Source organism: Rhincodon typus, chromosome 9 (genome assembly GCF_021869965.1).
Source record: "Rhincodon typus isolate 14 chromosome 9, sRhiTyp1.1, whole genome shotgun sequence".
NCBI lineage: Eukaryota > Metazoa > Chordata > Chondrichthyes > Orectolobiformes > Rhincodontidae > Rhincodon > Rhincodon typus.
The window spans coordinates 45,640,087-45,649,347 of NC_063340.1; positions in this window are offsets into that span (position 1 = coordinate 45,640,087).

The window sequence follows — 9,261 nt, forward strand, 5'->3', positions numbered from 1 at the left end:
CTGTCTTAGTCTTAGACATATACAAAAGCTGTGCCCCAAAGCTCTCTGTGGCAAGGAGTTCCAAAGACTTACAATCTTCTGACAGAACAAATTCTTCCTCATCTCAGTTTTAAATTGGCAATTCTTTATTCTGAGACTATAACTCCTGGTCCTTGACTCTCCCAAGAGGAGAGACATCCTCTTGGTATTTACTCTGCCAAGCCCCTCAAGAATTCTATGTGTTTCAACGAGATCAATTCTTATTCTTGTAGATTCCTGTGGATTGAGTCCCAACCTTTGTTCATAAGTCCGTATCAGGGTCATCATAATGAATATCTAAATTACCTCCAGTGAAATATCTTTCATTAAATAAGGGGACCAAAATTGCTCACAGTACTCTAGATGTGGTCTCACCAGCACGGTGTACAGTTGTAGTCACACTTCCCGATTTGTATACTTCCCTTGAAATAAGGGCCAACATTCTTGATTACTTGCTGCACCTGTGCATTAGCGTTCTATGTTTGGTGTGCAAGTGTTTTATATTGCAGCTTTCTACAGTTTCTCTCCATTTAGACAATGTTCTGTTCTTTTGTTCCGCCTTGCAAAATGAACAATGTCACATTTTACCACATTAAAATTCATCTGCTGACTTTTTGCCCCTTTTACTTACTCTGTCAATATATCTCTGCTTGTCTCCCCTTTGTAACCTGCCTTTTCACCTATTTTTGTGTCTTCTACAAATTTGGCTACAGTACATTTGCTTCCATCCTGCAAGTTATTAATATATATTGTAAACAGTTGCAGTCCCAGCCTGACCCCTGTAGAACCCCACTGATTACAAGTTACTAACCTGGAATAAAAGCATCTGATTTGTACAGCACAAAATGTATTCATATAATTCCGGAGGTAAGTTTAAATCCTTTTATGGTTTCTTGCGTGAAGATTTCCTACATAAAATAAAATTGGATTTATTTTGGAGAGTGCTTTACAACTTTATCTGGTTTTAAAAAGAAAATATTGCAAAGCTTTATAGGGTTGCATGCTGGTGCCTTGGTTCAACTTTTCATACAATAGCACTGAAATAATTTTTTTTCATGATCATTTGTGGAACCAGCCCATGGCTGAAACAGTGTGGTTTCATAAAACTGCTGCCAATGTATCAGGATTCACACCTCAGGACTTTGCATAAATTAGAGTCAAATTCATTCTTGAAATCTTTTAATGCAGACAATTTTAAAAGGCAGATATATTAACTGGGTTTATTCTTCTCTGACAACTGCAGTAAAAATTCATTGTTCGGAGACTGTACGCTTGTCACAACTTCCTTAAGAGTATCCAATAAAATGAACAAGGGCGCATAAAGTCAAAAAAGCATTTGCAAAACTACAATAATTCAATATAAATGATATAGACCACAGTCAATTATTTGTCACATTTCTTCTGACCTTTCTTTCAGATTGTTCTGCTTTTCACCTTCCCATTCCTGAAACCAGAAATACTGAATGTGAGGCTGGGTAACCTAATCTATGTGCCTGTCTTTCCTGCCACTATACAGTTGTTGTGTTACATTATTGTCAAGTAGAAGAATATTTTTGTGAGCAGACACATCTTCCTTCACCAGTGTCTTCCAATGATGTGACCTTTATTACCAAGAAGGACAAGGCCAGCAGAAGCATGGAAACACCAGGTCCAAGTTCTCTACCAAGTCACACACCATCCTAAATTTGAATCTACATTAGCTTTCCTTCACTGTCATGGTTAAAATCCTGGAACCCCCTCCATAACACACAGGCTGTACCTGTACTACACAGACTGCAGTGGTTCAAGAGGCAGTTCACTGCCATTTTCTCAAGGGCATTAGGTTTGGGTTTAAGGCCTATCCAGCAATGCCCAAATCCCATGCAAGTATAATAAAAAAATGGAAATTTGACTTGGGGCCTTGGCACAAAGCAATCAATACGGAATAAAATAGGGGCAGGGATGGAAATCATGGTCCATGGTGCTGCTTCTGGCCTGGGTCTCTGCCTATGGCCCATCCATGGCCCAGACCTGAGCATAGTTGCCCCTCAACTCCAGCAGGCCCACCTCCAACCCGAGCACCTCAGGGTCCCTAGATGGCTGGGTCATGGTTATTTGGCCCTGATGTACCCCACCCACCACCGTTACGGGCCCAGGAATTGAACAACTTTTAGATGCAACTTTTGACGTTAGATTTTATTGCAGTGCATTGAGTTAAATATCAGATTTCCTTACAGCAGGCGACTCATATTCTGTGTCACTACCACAGACAAACTGATAACCAAGAGTTTCTGGAATAGTCAGGCTCACTTTAGCTGCCAGATGGCTATAGGGGAATGTAAATTATCTGGTGCTGCATCTCTTTCTATTTGGTTTTTGTACAAAGCATTAATCTATCTTGATCTGGAGAAGAATGTCTTTGATCACCATGTTCACTAATATCAAAAATATATTTGTAAAGTTTTCTTCTTCGTAATATGGTTATTGATAGTTTCTAAGAGAATGTATTAATAATTTTGCTGAAATCTGAGCAGAGAAAATTTCCTGAACATATTAACAATGTGGCCATACATTCATCAAAAGAATAGCAAGTTTCGTCTCTATAATCTATATAACATTCATTCCTCCACAGGCTAGGTGTTACAAATTCTAGCTCCTACAGCGCTGAGCTTTGTGTGGATGTCAGCAGTCTCCACTGGACTTTCTAACCCTTAAAATTAAAGGTCGGAATATCCTGCAGGGCTCTGCCTTTTGCAACCCAATTACTGACATGTACTCGTGGCATATTTAATAATACTGTCACATCATAACAATCCATTAGGGGCTAAACAAAGAACGATACCATCATGTATTTTTTTTCTCATTTACGAATATAAATATAATTATAATCGTGAACCTCTTCTCATTTTCATCAAGAAATATAAAGCGATGCTCAATCGCATAGAACTGAGGATTGTTTGTCAGTATACTGCTGTTATTTAACATTTCCTGCCAGGATAACCCCCACCACAGGAGCATCTTCATAACACATACTGGTGTTTGTTTTATTACTGAACACAAATAATATTGTTCGACACAGCACTATCTTCTTTACATTCAAATTTTGAAATACTTGATGCTACTACAGTTGAAAATCTGAAGATGAATGCATTGGTATACTTGTCAAACAGAATTACATTGGCAATGTTTAACTCAAAAAATGATGTGCATGAAAGAAAATGTTTCATATGTTATCAATATAACAGGTGCTCAGGCAACAAAGAGAAGAGCCAATAGCTGAATATTTGCATAAAGAAGAGAATGACCTTAAAATTATTTTTTGTTGATTTGTAACCTCATCAGAAGTATTCTTGTGGCAGTGTAAGTTGAATCCTGTCTATGGCAGTATATACTAAATGAATTGAGATCTCAATTCACCTAAACAGAAATATTTAACACAGCATTGAGAAAGTTAATCCAATAAACCATGGGTATGTTGGTATTGCTTTAATCGAAACATACCAGAGAAAAAGGATGTACATAATAATCTATTTATGAATCAATAGGTTAAATCTTAACTCTCAAAATGGGTAGGTTGGTGTCCTTTCAGCAGTCCACAGTTTCTGTAGAATGTTCAGCAATTATTTTGTTATATAGTGCTTCTTGAACAATTTTCTAAATTCTGCATCCACTGCCATTCGGACTGTCATTCTTTCATTAGATGATCTGATATTTTCCCCATATAATAGAGAAGTATGCTACGTGTTCTGCCATCCAATCTGAAGCGATTTGAAGTCCTAGGAATTAAACTTCCCACATTTGCAATTTGCTGATCTATCAAATGGATCTGATAGTTTGAATTTCAATGGTAGAAATACTGTACTGGTGAATTGTATTGCATTCTCCTATTGTTGATAGACACTTGAAGTTGGAGATTATTCTCCTGATTTGTAAATTTATTGTTAGAATTTTGATCTCAATATAATTCACTTATTTTGCTGCCTTGTCGTATTCCTGGTTGATTATAGTTGATCTTGTATCTTTTTAGCGATAAAGACTGCAGTTGTAATATTAAAACTGTTAAAGTTAATAAAAGCTGTTTCCAGTTCTGAGGAGGGGTCACCGGACCCGAAACGTTAATTCTGATTTTTTTCTTCACAGATGTTGCCAGACCTGCTGAGCTTTTCCATCAACTTCTGTTTTTGTTCCAATCTAAAGTTTGGGCTTCCTTTACCAAAATGGCATCTTCATAGAAATTGATGAAGAGATTACTTTTCCATGGTGGCAGAATGATTTCTAAAATATCTGAGAGCAGAAACTTTCTCAAAAAATCATCAAGAAGATTCAATGTTTTCCTCATTGCATCAAAGATAGATACCGTGACATGATTCACAATGATTGTTTTTCTATTTCTTTGTCGTATTGATAGAATTTGTGCTCTTTTTCTTTCTTTTTGATTTAGTGAATAAAATCAACAAAGCTTCTTCATTACTGAATAAAGCATGCATTTCTGACTCAAACTAATAAAGATTTAACCATATCTTCACTGTTATGGCTCTGCATTTTTGAAATCCAAGAAATGAATTTTATTCCCTTTTTTTCAATTGATTTTCTGTAAGTCTGTTTCTGAATAATTTTCTGAATAATTTGCTTGTTGTTAGTTTTGTTGATGAGTAAATAGTTTAGAAATGGCTAAATCACTACCAGAAGCCTTAATTTTGTTTCCAAGCCTAATTTTTCAAGCTTTTCCTCAAAGAAATTAAATCAGCTTTGGGTGTTCAGTAATATACCTCTTTGCATGAGTACTTGATCTTGTTCCTGATCTATATTTATTTCTGAGTAAAGCTTGTGTGCTTTATGATGAAGACTGATACAAAATGCTCTGTTCAATTTATCTATCATCTCCTTATTTTCCATTATCAAGTCTCCAGGCATATTTTCCATAGAACTGGTGTTCACTATGTTAATATTTTTCTTTACAAAAATATTTATAGAAACTCTAACTTTCTGTTTTTATATTTCTATCTTGCTTCTATATTTTCTCTTTATTAATTTTTGGTCATTCTTTCATTTTTTAAAATGTTATATGTAATCTTCTTACCTGCCACTCACCTTTACTTCTCACCTCACCTTTATTATGTTTATTCCTTAAATCTGATACAATCTCTAATTTTTAAATTAACCACAGATGGTGGGTCCTCCACTTGGGATTTTTGTTTCTCAATGCAGTTTGTATGTATTCTGTGCTTCTGAAAAATCCCCTCTTTATCTGCCACTGTATATGTCTATTGTCTATCACTGAACTTGATTTTCTGGTTCACTTTAGTTAGCTCAGCTTTTAGGCACTGATAATTTAAGTTTAAAATACAAGCCTTAGGCTTACGCTTCTCTCCCTTGAACTGAATGTGAAATGTTATCTTATTATTGTCGCCAGGCATGCCTTCAGTATGCGGTTGTTAATAATTCCTGTTGCATTGCACAATACCAGATGTGGAATAGCCTGTTCTCTGGGTTCTTCAGACACGCTGTTCTAAAAAATAAACTACCCTGAAAATATTCTGTGATCTCCTCATCTAGATTGCCTTTATGTATCTGATTTTCCTAGTTTCTTTGCAGATTAGCATTCCCCATGATTATCATCATAATGTTTAGACAAGGTCCCAGCATTTCTCCCTTTATGCTCCATCCTACATTGTGGAAACTATTCAGGCTTGTGCTCCATTGCCATAGAGACTTCTTATCTTTCTCATTGTTCAGCTTTACCCAATCTGTTGCTATGTCTTATTTTTCTGAACTTAGGTAATCCTTCTTTGTTGTGCTAATACCATCATCAATCAACAGTGTTACCTCTTCGTAGCTTCCCGTCCTTCCTATATGTTGGTACCCTTTAATATTCAGGTCCCCATCTTTGTCACCCTGCAGTCATGTCTCTGTAACTGCTATCAGATTGTTATTATTTAATTCCATTTGTGCTATGAGTTCATCTGTTTTCTTCTGAAGGCTGTTTGCATTCGGAGCCTTCGGTTTTGTCCTTGTATTATTTTATCAATCTCTACTTTTATTTGTTCAATTACTCTTATTTGTGACCTCTCCATTCCTCCCCTTTATGGTCTGGTTATAATTTATCATATTAATCCCATTCTCCTTTATCTCTATTCTTTGACTTGCTGCATTTTCAAATATTTTGATCACTCTCCCCCACTAATTTAGTTTAAAATCCTCTCTCGTTCTCTGGGCACACGGTCCACTAGACCAACAGTCCCAGCACAGGTTAGATGCAGATCGTTGTAATGGTAGTGACACCATTTGCCCCAATGATAGTGCCAGTGACCCAGGAACTGGAACTCACTTCTACTGCTCTAGTCCTCGAACCACACTTTTATTTTTCTATACACTATATAAAGGAGCACGTGGCTCAGGTAGTAATCCAGAAATTATTTACTTTAAGATTCAGTTTCTTGATTTGCTGTCGAGCTCCTCATACTGACTTTGAAGAATCTCTTTCCTTGTCCCTTCTATGTCATTGGTACCTACAGTGAGCACAACAGCTTGATCCTCCCCTCCTCTTGGAAGTTCCTTTCTGGACCTGAGCAGATGTCCCAAACTCTTACTCTAGGCAGGTAAACCCAGCCTTCTGGACTCACCCTCTTTGCAAAGGTCAGGCAGTTATTCTCGGTCTCAGGTAAACAGAAGAACAATGGTGAGAAGGGTAGAATGAATGAGATAAGTGCTGATTCTAGTTCGGGAGGAAAGGTGTGTCTCCTTAAAGATCAACAGGCTACCCAGTAAATACTCACTCTTTGACAGTCCGGCTGGTCACCATTGGAACCCCCGACTCTGGCACAATCCCTTAATCTGGATCTATCTGATCTCCTTTCTTCAGGCCTACCATCATTCAAGCCTCTGGCATGTCAATCTGGCTTTTAAGCCTGAAACTGATAGAAGAAAGAGAGTCCGTATTTAAAAATGGCAGGATATTCCGGAGACAGTAGGAACTGCAGATGCTGGAGAATCCGAGACAACAAGGTGCAGAGCTGGATGAACACAGCAGGCCAAGCAGCATCATAGGAGCAAAAAGGCTGACGTTTCGGGCCTAGACCCTTCATCAGAAATGGGGGAGGGGAATGGGGTTCTGAAATAAATAGGGAGAGAGGGATATTCCGGAACTATTTTCCAGATTGTAGAACATCAAAATAGGCCCTGCACCAGAACATACCTCCAAACTAATATTCAGGGCAATGTGGCATAAAAACATGTTTTAACCAAGCCACTTCAATTAGATAAATTAGTCACAATGTACTGGTCATCAATGTAGTTGAGTTGTTCTGTTTATTATCCTACAAACTAAAACTCTCAGACATTTAAAAATATTTCAGTTGCAGTCCAGACTTGATAGATTACGTTAGAGATCCTGAAATTGTTTACGCGGTGTGTTGACAGGAAACAGGGGGCCTTTATTGTTAGTCATGCTTCAACTTTAGGCCAGTCTTAACTGCACAGACTAATGAAAACAGGTCCCTTAAAATAAAGAGGGAATAAACATCATTCCACTGTTGATGTACTTCTTTACTTTTTAAAAAAATTAGCTTTACCTAGAAGGATCAGAAACAGATGCTACTAATCCCTGGGGATCAGAACAATATCTTTGTCATCTTTGACTGATAAGCATATACAAACGCTGTCAATGAAAACCTATTCCCCCTTCATCCAATTACATCAATGCTGTCAGAGGAAATAGAAAATCCTACTAGATCACCACATTAAAAACAATTCTGATCCAGCATCTCCTCTGTTTGGTGTTGCATGCACATTCACATTCAAAATATCTTGAAACCATCCAAATTAAAGCTCTTTTGAACAAAGCAAACTGTATAAATTTAATGTATTCATCTTGTAAAGGATGTGTGCCGGTAATGTCCTGTATTATGAGTAAATATCTTTCTTTTACAGACAGAAAACAATTAAGAGCAAACACATTGATATTTACCTGGGACTGTGAAGGGAGCAAGGAGTGGATTTCCAAACAGGAAGTCTGCTAATAAGGCTTTCTTAATGTCCTTCAGACTTTAAAAATAACATACCGTGTTTTTAAGTTACCTGCCTGGAAATCAGCCCACTTGACAGACTAGCCTTGGGACATGGATTGGACGCTGGGGCCTGGGACACACTGTTGCCCACAGATTTTGAGTGCAGAAGTAACCTTACAGATGCCTTGAAGAAGTACTCCTGCTGCTCGTGGGCCACAATCAGTGCTTAAAGGCATTGCTATGTGGATCCAATTTTTCCTGCTTCCTTTTAATCACTGGGTTTCTCACGCTCAGCTGGCTTTGGTTAAACATATTTTCAAAAGTAGAAACTAGTTCATGTGACCTTCTAAAAAGACATCGGGAATCGATCTATCTCCTGAAATCATATAGGCCATCTACCACTGACTTACCTATGTCTGGAAGTGGACAAATTCAAACTGGTTATTGTTTTGAGTTTTTTTAAGTTGTATGCATCCTTTTTTGAAAGTTGCTCATTCGTGGAAGTTAAAATTCATTTGCATAATTTGTAATACCTTTAAACCTATCTTAAATAATTCAGAATATTTTATATTGTTTTGATGCAAAATGACGATGTACATCTAAATTTAAAGTTAAAAAAATAGAGTTTAGGTTTCATCTGGCCTATTATAGAATACATCTCAGCTATAAAAAGGGAAAAAAGAGGGTAAGTGTCACTTCTCAACATGTCACTTCTGTGACACCTCAGGCAGGTATCGCAGTCCAATTACTGACTGGACTAATTATTTGGTTTCAGCTCTTATCCTCTGATGCAAGGGGTCAGTTCCATCTTTAGCACAGCAGCAAACTGATATTTTTGGATTGGTAATCGTTTGTTTTCAGTTCCAATGGAGTCAGTACAATGGAAACTCGAAAGGACATACCACGGCCACTGCTAGTTTACTGCCTGCTCTCATACTTGATATATTTAGCATATCTAAGGTTTTGGAGTAGATTTGTAGCTCGGGTTGTGGGTGTTGAGGTTGGTTGGCTCGCCGAGCTGGTTTGTTGTTCCACAGACGTTTCGTTACTGTGCTTGGTAACATCCTCAGTGCAGCCTCTGATGAAGCGTCGGTGTGTTTTCCCGCCTGGCTTTTAAACTTTGGGGTCCATTGCAATGGATTGCCTCACTTCATGGTTTCCTCCGTAGTGAAATGTATATGGGGTCGAGTTCAATGTGTTTATTAATAGCCTGCTTCGTGGAGTGCCATGCTTCCAGGAATTCTCGTGCTTGTCTCTG